We start from the raw sequence: 13,276 nt of genomic DNA, 5'->3' as shown, positions 1-13,276 counted from the left end.
ACTCCAATCCAGGCTTTGGTGTTCTACACCTACAGCTAGCAACCTGTTTTTGCAGGATATCTGTAGATGGGTTGACAATATGGAGTCACAATTGATGAAAGATAGGGGGATACTGTAACTATTGCTGTCTGTGCTGCTTGTGTTACATTGCTGGTGTTAGCAGAGATATTCAGACATATGTACTGTTTTACACTGTGGTGTATTATGTCATCAACTACTGACCGATAAGATTAATTGTTCACAGTTTTTTACCGGGAAATACAAGATTAATGCATCTGAGTCCAGTATTGTGGTCCGCAGCCTACACATTCTTGCACACTCATGCCATTCTGGAGGGGTAGCTACAGACACTTGCTGATGGGTCTGTGTAAATGGTCCAGCACCTTAGTTGTATGGTGAGTGAGGATCCCTTTCTTGTACATATATTGACTTAACAGAATGGCCATATCCTGCTGTGGCCAGACCTCTCAGCTGTACAAATTCACCCAGATTGCCCAGAGGCAGGGCTCATATATCTGGTCAATTCCCCTTCACATTTTGTTTTATGAGTAGGTTTGTAGCCACCCATTCCTGGGTTTGCAGGCAGGGGTAGTATGGGCACACATCAGAGTTTCAGACTTCACAAACTCAATGATGTCCATGTTTTGTACACCCCCCCCCTTTTGTTATTCTATCCTCTTCCTAACATTATGCGATCAATATCTGAGAACTATCCCTATAGCTGGCCCTTCATCCCAGCAGTATTTAATGAGTGGTGCACAGTTCATGCAGTAGGACATGGGGGGCATGCTACTTAGATTTGTCAACATGGCCTTGCATTTGTGTTTGGTGACTATGTTTGGTTGTTAGTTAGGACCCCATGAGATACCATACACTGGCACTATGGGTGAGGCACAGGCCCTTGATAGAGGACTGTAGGCCATTTGGTTGTGATGCAGGCCATCTGTAACAGGTCAGTGCATTCTATCACTCCTACATTCCCAGGCTGCGAGCCAGTGGATTCTACTGGGGTGACAGAGTAAGTATACTGGGCATTACTGGCAATACTTCCTGTCCATATTTATCCATTGATCTGGATCCAGGCAGGGTGCTGCTTACAGCTAGGGACACACCTGCATAGGACACCTCTTCGGCATGCTGCATTCTGTGTGTATTCCCATACAGAAGTGGGGTTATACTGTACTCATTCCTAACAGCAAGAATATGACCTGTGATAAACCTGTGGCTGATGGTGGGGTGAGCTGAGTGCATGTGCGATATGGAAGCAACTTGCAGCTAACTCCTAGATATACCTGGGACATTCCCCTTATGCTGCCTTGTGCAGGGACATAGGCAGTCTCTCATTACTTCATAACTGTGCCTTTTGTGGTCTGCTGGTGATTGTCCAGACTACACCAGTAGTCCATACTACACTGATCACTAATGTGCTGCTAATCTGTTTGTACAATTCCAGAGTTGTGTGCAGTTGACAGTTACATTTGATGCACTCTGTCTAGGGTACCTCCACTGGTGTACTGTGTGTATGTATGTGCCCACATTCAGGGCATGTCCATCTTTCAGACGATGACAGATTTTCACATCTGGACAGTGAGTATGGACAACTGCTGACATGGGTATTGCTGAGAAGCATTGTGGTTGGAACTGCAGTTGTCAGAACATGGCTCTGTCAACCACAGTACTGCCCGTAGGCCACCAAGGCACAAACCTCCATGCCTACATGCTGACCACTTCCAGACAATATTGAACACACAGCAATGTAACACACATACCCCTGCATATTGTACATCTGCAACACTCTTATCCTGTAGACTGGTCCAACTCGGGTAATCTGTGCCCCATTGATGTTACTCCTCACACTTACATGTTACTGCATTTCTACATAGGATTGTGGGGGGGGGGCACACCTGACAACTTTAAACATTTGCTATGACTGTACTGGTATTTCAGGTACTCTGTTGGCTTCCATTTCTGTTCTGACCTATCATGCAGACTGGAGGCATATCAGTAGAGTACAGATCTTACGTTTTCTTGACCTACATTTCAGTTTCAGACTTCTAACCCTTCGGAACAAACATACAACTGCCAGACCTGTTGTAGTCTGACTGTGTAGGTCTGAAGGGGGGCTCTGCACCATTGCCATCAATTGGAGGCCTTAGCCCAGCCTTTCTTGATGGTTATCTGCACCTGTCCTGCTGGCTGAGGCTGGTGGTGGGTATGTGAGCCTCACTTGACATGCATGTGTATAGACACACACAGTTATTTGGCACACTGATGTACTGCAGTGGGATTTGTCACCTTGTCTAGTACTGCCTAGTATATTGGCACCATTATTTGTTATGGATTTCATGCTGCCCATATAGGTGTCCAGTATCTGCTGCCATCCCTTTCAGCCACCCAATTCCCTCACATGCTCACATCCATACCATACATACAGCTATCATAACATACTACTCCATTCAGTCATTGATAGGAAGGGTGACTTACCTTGTGGCTGGGCCAGTACTGATGGTGCTGGAGGGCTGACTATGTCAAATGCACATAGTAAACTACCTATACATGGTAAAGCATAGGTTGTGTCATGTTTGGCATCCCTTTTACTGTATGTGTGAGTCAGAGAGAGGTGTCATTATCTGGGTCCCTACCGTGTCAGTGTATGTGCTATGCTTTGCCTCTTTGCCAAGGCCTGGGCATACTGGGCATGCCTCCTTCTGTCTACAGGGGCAGGCTCAGGATGTTCCTCCTCTGAGTCTCTGTGCATGTGCTGGCCTTGGTAATGGTGGTGGGCTGTGTGGCCCTGGCCCATGCTGTTCCTGCTGCAGCTGTGTCCACAGGACCATATTGTGTAGCATGGCACATACTATGAACATTTGTGTACATGTAGCTGGAGAGTACTTTAAGGCTCCACCAGATATGTCCAGGCAGCAAAACCTTGACTTGAGCATCCCAAGCACATGCTCTATAATGATTCTGGTTTGTGAGTGTGCCTTATTATGGTGTTCTTGTTCTGGTGTGTGTGCATTTCTGAGAGGTGTCATCAGCCATGGCTCCAGTGCATAGCCAGCATCCCCCACGAAGTGACCATATGGGATGTCCCCACTGACAAATGACTGGTACAGCTGTGTCATATGCCAGATGTGGGAGTCGTGATAGCTTCCAGGGCTGCCAGCACACACATTCAAGATAATGCCCTGGGCATCACACACGAGCTGGCAGTTGATGCAGGGAAAGCCCTTGCGGTTTATGTAGACCCTACCCCACTCACCGGGTGGTGCTTTGATGTGTATGTGCGTGCAGTCTATAGCATCCATTATCTCAGGTTATTCTGCTATTTGGTAGAAGAGACGCATATTGCTGGTCAACACCTCATGGGTATTGAGGAAATATATGTGCTCACCAGCATGCGCTGACATGGCATCCAGGAACTGGTGGAGTACCCTGTATGCTGATGCTTGTGAGATCCCCATGATATCCCCAGTTGGCCTTTGGAAGGTAGCTGTGGCTACTATTCTTAGGCCTACACATACCTTGGTATCCACTGGGATGGGTTCCCCTCTGTTGGTTCTGTGTTTGAGGCGAGCCCGGCACAGTTCAACAATTTGCTGTAGAATATCCCTGTCTACCCTATAGCGCACCACTATCTCCAGTTCATGTAGCCCCTGGTAGGTTACCCTGGGTCTGTACACTCATCACTGTGGGATAGTCATCACCATTTACCTACCAACCACCCTCAGCCTTTTGCACATATTGATGTATGAGAGCGACAGCAATCCCTAACATTTTGTTAGTTATGTCAGGTAAAATTTCCTCATCTGTGTACATCGGTGGTGTAGAGTTTGTAGGAAAAGCCAGACTGAAAGGTGTTTCCATAGTTTATAGTTGTGTGCTGGGCTGCTGCCTGTGTAATTGGCTGAGTCTGATAAATTTCACCTGCCAGCTATGCTAGTTCTACTTGATTGCCTTCCTACTGCTGTTTCCCCTTCCTACTTCCTCCCTATTTAAGTCCCAAGGCACGCCATGCATACCCACTGCTCAAATGTAAACAGTTCTGCTATTTCCTGTAGTTTTTTATTTATTTATTTTTTTTAGCCCTGCTGTACATCGTGTGTACCTGTTTACCCAATGTAAGAACTTTTAAGCAGAAATGTCCCTCCCTGGATGCAAACACGCTCTACATTTCTTGGAATAAGACAATACAGCTTCATACACACCCCATTCCTTATCTGTGGTTAGCTAAGGGCAAACACAGGCCACATAGCTCCAATAAGCTTACAGCAAGCATGACACACACCCTTATGTATTCATTCATCTCTTAGACTTACACTGTGGTATTCCTGTACCTACAAGGTTAGGTGCAAGCTGACAATTTGAAGAAATCTGTGATTCAGTATAACTCCCCTCATTTGCATACCCCAGTGTGTAGGTCGTTAGTTACTATACTTAAACAGACCCTTTCCCCTTGACAGCCACTGCTCCCGGAATTGTTTACATTCTGCATGCCATTAACTATAATGGCAAAATGCAGAATTCACTTAAAATTAACTATTCCCATTTTTTGGGGGGGTTTCGGCATGATCACATTTGCGCGTTGCTGCCCTAAGCTTAAACGGCTGAGATCAGCCAAAAAAATTAAAGTTTAATTAAAAAAAAAAATCATCATTTTTTAATGCCAATGGCCTTATATTTGGCCATTGGTATTTGTATTAAAGATAATCCATGCTTTTTCATGAGCAGTCATGTCTCCGTTTTGTTAGATGCAGAAATGTATTTGGTTACTAGCCGAATACATTTCTGCACTGACATTGTTCTTATACGGAGTCCTTGCAGCTTAGTGGATCCCAAAATCATCCCATTGGCATGGTTTTCACCAGCAAATGAGGTGATTTGCATATTTGTGGGTTTTCTATGCAGGAACAGTATAGGGCCACTCATGAATGTGAAAACAGCACTTTCCTGGATAGCTCAGCGGCCATTTTTCATACAGTAGCTCCTACACTGTTCCTGCACGGAAAATACAACTTCCTAAATCCTGGGGCAGGGAAATTATGCACCCAAAAGTTTGACTACTCTTATAAGCAAGGACATGGAAAGAATAATCTTGGACCTCATAAATAATACATAAGAAACCGCTAAACATTGGACCCAACCCAGTCTGGTTTTGTCAAGGGCAAGTCATGGCAGCTCATTCTGGTGGCCATGGATGAGGGTAAAACAGTGAATACAGCCTATCTTGACCTGGCTAAGGCATTTGACACAATTTCATACTCGGGTATTATAGATAAACTCACAGACCTGGGCATAAATTCCTACATCATCAGATGCAGCAAGAGGCCAATTACTATTGGAGTGCCACAAGGCTCGGGGCTGGGACATCTCCTGTTCCAAATATACTTCTCTGAAGTCAAGACTAATGTAGAAGGCCTTTGGCTTACTAAGTTTGCTGATGAGTGCAAGGTGGGGGCAATCATTGAACCCCCCAGTAATGTAGATATCCTTCAGGAAGATCTGATTCAGACAAATGATTGGTTTTAGAGCCATACTGTAAAACTAAATGCAAACAAATGCATAATCATACCCTTTGGGTATTTAAATACCACTAAATATTTCAATATTAATTGTACACTCCTTATAATGGATTCAGGGATGAGAGATCTTGGTACACATATAGATTGTAGCCTGAAAAGTTCTTCTATGAGGCACAGCTTATAAGGAAAAGCATGATATCCAGATCCAAAGAAGTAATAGCCCTACTGTACTTGGCCCTTAACATACAAGTAATTGAGTACAAGGCACTTTTTGGCATGTTCCTGACTAGGCACTTGCAACAGCTGGAGTGGACTCAGAGCTTCCTTACAAAAAAATGCAGGGGGTAAACAACATGGCCTATGCAGACAGACTAAAAGCCCTAACACTTTATTCCATTTCCTACCTACTATTAAGGGGTGATCTGTTCATAGGTTCATAGGTAAGTATTAGGTTAACTGCCCTTGTTGGCCACTTTAAGCCTAGCCAATTTCCCTCAAAGGTGAGACTACAAGTTACTCTCAAATATTGCTCTGATGGAACTCATATACAATCACAAGACAAACTGCACAAGTGCCACCCAATCTAGAGATCTAAGCCTCATCTGTGACAAACAAAACATACTGCAAGACAGATATGTGTCTCAGAGATTACCCCTTCACTGGAATAGGATTCTTATTTACATGAGGTAGAGACTTCCCTGACCCTCTGCAAATGCTGTTTAGATCAATGGATGGGGAATCATAAATTCACTCCTGGAGTGGTGCCCATGTTCCTTATGGACAGGGGAAGAGGCATAGGCACAACTCTTAGCCATCCTTCAGCCCTTAAGGGATTGAAAATCAGGAAAAATTCAGGTAATAATTGCTAGGCTTGTAAGGGCTTTTGAGCCGTTATCCAAGTAATCTCCTATGAACCTATAAGTGCAGTGCAATGGACTCCTCAGGTCATGTATAAAGTGAGCTTATAAACCATATGTAAGTGACAGAACCCACTGACATTACTTTCATCCTGTCATAATAGCTTACTGAAGTTCCACTGTTGCCAAGCTGTTTTGCACAACCAATGGCAAAGCAGTAACACGTGTAATCATACTGAGTTTTTGCACAGTACTAGAAGTAACAGTAGTCTGTGCTGCTTTATGCCAACCATCACACAAATACTGAGGGCAAAAACAGAGATTGCTGCTTATAAGCCATTTATAGCTACTTGTGTGTTGTGTAAATCTATTTTTGGCCGGATTAATGATGTGACGGGGTTGGCAGTACAGAGATGAAAATGGGGAGCAAGCAGAGAGTAGGACTCTATCTGAACAATTCATGAGTAGGTTGGCAGTAGGATAGGACCATATCTATCCACTTCTTCACAAGATAAGCTTGTATATGTACAAAAATCTTGAGAACTTTGAATACTCACATCATAAATGATGTGTGACATAATAATGTTGTGGGACCAATTTGATGAAATCAGATATGTAATGCATACACATAGGCGAGTAGAGAGTTATGTTTGGGGGACAATTTTTTGTGACTCAGGTGTCCTTTTTATGAGAGAGAGGAACATTGGGAACAATATTTAGGAATAACAGGGTTAACTAATTAGGGTAAGTTAGATAGCAGGTGCAGACATACAGGAAATACATGACACAAAGGAGTAGTGATGGACAGAAGAGGGGGAAGCAAGAGGGAGACAAACACTATGATTGCCTTATGCATGGGATTTTGAAGGTGTATCCCCATCTGATGTGAACACAGTGGGAATATAGTTGTCGCCCTCAGCACTATCACCACTGTCTTCTGTCACAGACATCTGGATGGTGCTATGCAGGAAGGGGCAGTGATTTTGCAATCCACTGCCGAACTCACTCTGTACAGCTGAAGCAGGCACTGAGGCTTCTGCCTGTAACCTTCTTCATCAGCCCTGTCAGTGCTTGAGGGTTGACAAGCATCTCCTCCACTGGCACTACTCTTGGTGAGTATCATTCCATCAGCCCCTGGGGCAGACCTACCTGACACAGGTGGAACAGGTAGTGTAGGTCTTGTGGAGGCAAGACCCAGAAGTGCTTGGTGTCTTTGTTGCCTGTGGTGGTGCTGCCACAGCCTTGTGAGAGAAAATGGTGGTCTGAGCCTCTGTGACCAGTCTAGCTTCCTGTGTTGGTTGTGATGAAGCAGTAATGAATCTTGCAATGATATAAACATGTGAAGCCATAGATATTACTTCATGCTGGATTCCTCACAGGTTTTTCAAGGGGGCTCTGTTCCTCTGGAGCCAGACAATCATCAAAGGAGACAGATGAAGATGGACGCTCATCTGAATTCCACTCCATGGAATCAGAAAGCAAATTAAGCTCAGCAAGGATGCCAAGGATCCCTTTACCCTTGCGGGAGCCACTGCAACCAAGGGAGGAGAGATATGAAGGGTCTCCAGACCTTTTTTTCTACAACCTGCTTCCCAAACTCAAGACTAAGTTCAGTAACTACTCTTCTAAACCCCTCTCTGTTGTAGAAAGAAATGTCCTGGAAAAGGCATGACTTTTATTACCCATGACTGGATTAAGGTTCCGGACATCATCATCGATCTAAAGCTGTATGTGTGAAAGCTGAAGTTCTAAGTATTGTTTCATGATAAATTGAAAGACACCATCAGTAACAACCTAAGCAGGGTACAATGAAAAACAACAACAAAAAAATTATTTTTGCCCTTGCATTTATCTGAAACTGAGCATTTTTGAGAGTAAATGCGAGGCAGACATCAGAAGAGCTCTGAGCAGACCTTGCTACAAGAAGCTTTACAATATGAGCAAAGATGAAATTAAAGCCATCAGAAATGTGAGCTCAGATAAATCACATTGCTTCATGAAAGCTATTAAGGCAGGAGCATTTTTGTTACTGACTCAGTCAAATACATCCAAAAGCTCGAAGAAATGCTTGATAACACTGACTTTTATCTAAACGTCTATATCGAGACAATTACATCTACTTATAAGAACATACATAACACCCTGCAACAGTTTTTAGGCGATGATTTTATCAGCAGTAGACTACCAGTGGGATTCAATAAAGCTTCCTCAGTGGTTTTCCAAGAGCTCTATTAGTTTTCCCGATATAAAAAACATATGCATTGCTCACAAGTTTCTCCATAAAGAAGGTGGCGACTAGAGCAATCTGCATAAAACTTAGAGGTATAAGTCTTTTTGGTGATAGGATGCATAAAAGAATGAGTCATATCAATGGAAGCATATGCCTTGCAGTTCCTGCATGGATACGTTCCTGTTCAAGTGATTTCTTGTTGGATCTTCTCTTGAAGGTGTCATATAAAAATCTTTTGAAATTCTTTTTGTTTTATGTAGCAACTTGTGGGCAATGCATATGCTTTTATACAGGGAAAACTAATAGAGGTTTTTTAAGAAAGGATGATTCATCATTTAAGTAATATACATCTGAAGAACAAAAATAATGTAGTAGCTCAGCATGTTAAGAATAATCAAACTCATACATTTTGTTTTATGGTGTTACAACTTGTTAAAAAGAGTCCAAGGGGTGGTGATATAATTAATTATACTGAATGCTTAGAAATGCAATGGATAACAAATCTGCAAGCAGATAAGGAACCAGTGGTTAATGGCTTGGTCCCTTTGAAACCAGCCCTAAAAGGCATAGATTACAGAAGAAGGGTATGTCATATTGCTGAAAGGAATTATGAAGGTGGAGTCTATAGAGATAAGTGTTCTCTTATTGGTGAAAGGTGTTTTTAAAACTTTTATGGAACAGGAAGTAACAGGATCTGGAAAAGCCGAAAGGGCTTGTCCTGTTGTATTTAGTGAACTGTTTTATATGTGTTTGTTATTGGATTTGTTTTACATTAAAATATTTTGAATTTTGAATACACTCTGCCTCTGGTAACAAGACCTTTCTTCTTTTTTGCTGGACTGCTTTTATTGGTACAGCTTGTTTTTAGTGCGAATGGCATGTTTTTATTTCAGCTATTTGATTCCAAAACTTTTTGAATACAGCCACAGAAAGGAGGCTACAAGGACAGAAAAAAAGTAAAATGTGTGAAATTTGTACAGAACTGACTTTACATTGCGACAGTAGGCTGGATGCAACAAAAGGAGAGTAACACTAGCAACATAATCCGTTTTTGTGCAATAACACAAATGAAGCTTTGCTCCCCCACCCCCAAATGAACTGTATACTTGTAAGTAATGCAGACAGTTAAAAGTGTAAAACTGTGTGCTAATCAAAATAAATACAAAAATCATTAAACAGACTATTCATAGTTACATGTCAGCATATGCAATATGTAGCTGATGAAATGCAGGCATATCCTCTAAAAATCAGTACTCCTCTGAGCAGATATATCCCAAAGTAATATCCTCTCTTCTGTGTTCACACATAAACAATTGGCCTCCCATTCATTTCCCCTAGATACACTGTTGCCTTCTGGTGAAGTTTCAGGGTTGTCAGCATGGTGAAGATGCAAATGAGGTCTGAACGCATTAGAATTGCTGAATCACAAAAACTTGGCTCTGTTTAGCAGAACTAAGCATCGTGCAGGCACTTCCTCAGTGTATGGATGACAACTGTGAATGCTTACATCAGGTGGGTGTGTCAGTTTATACTTTCAAAGTGTTACATGCATGTCTATCAAGGTTGGAAATGCAAGTACGCAAGACAAAATTCACAGGTTCTGTTTTATTAACATCCAACCAGCTCTTCATTTGTGTGCAAATTGTGGTTTCTCTGTCAGTTTTTTTATTATTATTTTATTACTTTTTAGCCATTGTTTGTGCAGGCAATGGAGAAATGAATGGAAGGTTTGGCTGTGCTTATCTTGTTTGTAAGATGTTGCATGATGGGCAAAAGGGAGACCTCAAGAACTAGTAGTACATAAGGGAATATCATGTAAGTATTCGAGTGGCAGCATTGCTAAAGTATGACAGTTAGTACTGAGTCTGCTGAATAAACCTGCTATTTAACTGACTCTGTGGCAGCAGATTATAATACAGTGATATAATCCTTTTTGAGGCTAGATGATACTAGGTTGGAATACAGCTGTATCTAATACTTTTAACTGTTTGTGCTTAACTGTTGGTGTGCGATGGTGTGCATAATGCATTAAAGAAATAGGGAAGATAGGACAGTAGTGAAATGGGGATGCTAAAGTCTGACAGTTAGTACTGAGTTTCTGGAATACACATAACTACTTAATTGACTCTGTGGCAGCACGTGTTAATGCAGTTAATGCAGTGAAACATTCCTTTTTGGGGCCAGATGGTACTATGTTTAAATACAACTGAATCTAACAGTTTTAAGTACTTTCCTATTGCGGTTGCTCTGGGGTGGTGCAATATGCACACCACTGGGCAACAATGTATTAAAGAAAAGAAATGGGGAAGATAGGACAGTGGTGAAATGGGGAGCAAGCAGGGGGAAGAACAAAGGAAATGCAATACAAGAATGTGCAGGAGGGCGGTAGGAAAGAAACATAGCTATCCATTGCTTCAACAGTAAAAACAAGACCATATATGCAGAATGTTAGCTTAATTTTGACTGTCACCTCCAGTAAGAGAGGGTTGACCACAATACAATCATGTGGTATAGATAATTGGATGGAATCAAGTGTGTCAAGAAAAGTGTGCACAAAATGGAGAACTACGTATGAGACAATTGTTTTTTTTTTTGTTTGTTTTTTTTTTGTTTGTTTTTTGTGGGAAGGTGCTTTTTTTTTGAGAGAGGGAGGAATGTTGGATAAGGTGCATAGTTATTTCTAGGTCTGGTATGCTGGGTAGGTGAGGAAGCAATTGTAGACAGACAAGTCACACAAGACAAGACACATGAACAGTGATGGACGCAAAAGGTCAGTGGACACCATGGGTGGTTTAGGTTGGAGATATCCAGGATCCGTGGTCATCAAGTTGGGTGACAGTGAGAATCAAGCTCTCACCCACTTGACTGTCATCACTGTTACATCACTCTTCCACTGGCTGCCATGCTCAACGTTTCCTTCTCCTTATCCTAGTCCTATGTGAAATGAGGGAGAGCAGCCCCTCCATCCAGCATAAGCAGAGCACAATCCTAAACACCATCTCTGGCAGTTCAGCATGGCTGATAAACTCACCACATCTGCCACTGCTTCCACAGGGAACCACTGGACTAACCTTCAGGGCAGAACAACCTAAGAGGGCAGGTATTGCAGGGGAAGCAGAGGTGGTGCAGCAGGTTTGATTCCCAGACTTGCTGGCCAACAGTGCCAGGCCCAGTGGAAGGGGGGACAGGTGTATCCTGTGGGGCAGTCCTACCCCTCTGTGCTGTGGAGAATTTTGTAATGTGGTGCACATGGAAGTCATGGATTCATTTTAATGACACATAATATAAAAGAAACAAAAAAGAGAGAGATAAGAGTTGTGGTGAGAGAAAAAAAGAGATAGAATTAGTACCTCCATATGTAACATACAATACATTAATACAATTATTTGACTCTGTAGTATAGTGTGCATCTGTTAGGAGCTGCTAATTTTAAAAGTAATAGTTATCTGTTAGGGAGTGAAGTAAAGGTTAATATAATTGAGTAAAATAATTGTATTAATGTATTGTATATACATATGTGTGTTCCAGTTACAGTTTCCAGAGGAGCATGTGTGTCACTGGTATAGAGCTATTTCTTTAAACCTTTAAGTTACACATAACTGAAGAATTAACAGTATTGTATAATTAGGAAGTGTGTTATTTGAACTCACCACCTCTGACTAAAGTCTAATATTGTAATCTTGGTTTGTGATACAGACTTGAGAAGAAATTCAACACTGTTATTTGTGATAGCATGTCTGGCTTAGTTTCTGTCCATAATTTCAGATTAACCTGTATTTTATATGTCAGTATGACTACCTATGATATGTAAATAAGTTCTTACATGTTGATTTATAATCTGTACAGAATGTTTTAAAGACTTGAATAGTGTCCTTTTACATTTCTAACTGTGCATGTTTGCGAAGAAAGATTCTAAAGGCAAATTGTCAGTCTTCAACAGTCCTGTTCTGAATTTTCTAAAATTACTTGTGGACAACAATGTTAAAACTATGGCCAGTTTAAATGAACAAATAATGACTGCTGATCAGGCCATTCATAGAGGGTCATAGTAAGTTTGTTGAGCACTCAAAGTATCATAACATCTTAGAAAATGTTCAGAAGCATGAGCAAATTGTTATTAAACACAAAAACAATACATTAAATAGAGACATTATAGCATTAGAAAGTGGCAATGCCTATTCACTTGCTAACATAGGCAATATATTTTTCAAGAGGAATTTTTCTAACTTTCAACAGCCCAGTATGAAAGTTAGAAATATACCTTTAAGAGAACTCAAAGGAACAACTGATGGACAATGAGAATGAGGCTACTGACAATGCAGGAAGTGAAGCGACTGGGGCTACAGGAGTAGATTTCCTGCAAACTAACACAGTCAATGCTTTTCCTGTGGGTGAATTAAGTAACACTGATGGTCCCAGTATTTCCACAGAACTTGAAGCAAGGCCCAACGTTTTTTTTAAGTTCTTAAAAGGAAGGGAAGGCCCTGGGGACCAAAATGACCAGAAAAAAGGAAAGGATTCCTTCTGATTCATCCACGGACAATTAGCTGAGTGTAAGCTATACAAAAATAATGTTATACATTTGTCTAAACTTGACCTCACTTCTAAGCATTATAAAGTGTTGAATTTGGATTTCAATTATTGGTTCAAGTAGTAGAACTGACACT

Source organism: Protopterus annectens, chromosome 1.part2, assembly GCF_019279795.1.
Source record: "Protopterus annectens isolate FY-2018-M chromosome 1.part2, PAN1.0, whole genome shotgun sequence".
Taxonomy (NCBI): Eukaryota; Metazoa; Chordata; order Ceratodontiformes; family Protopteridae; genus Protopterus; species Protopterus annectens.
The sequence above is the reverse complement of the archived record's forward strand: the minus strand, read 5'-3'. Positions refer to the sequence as shown.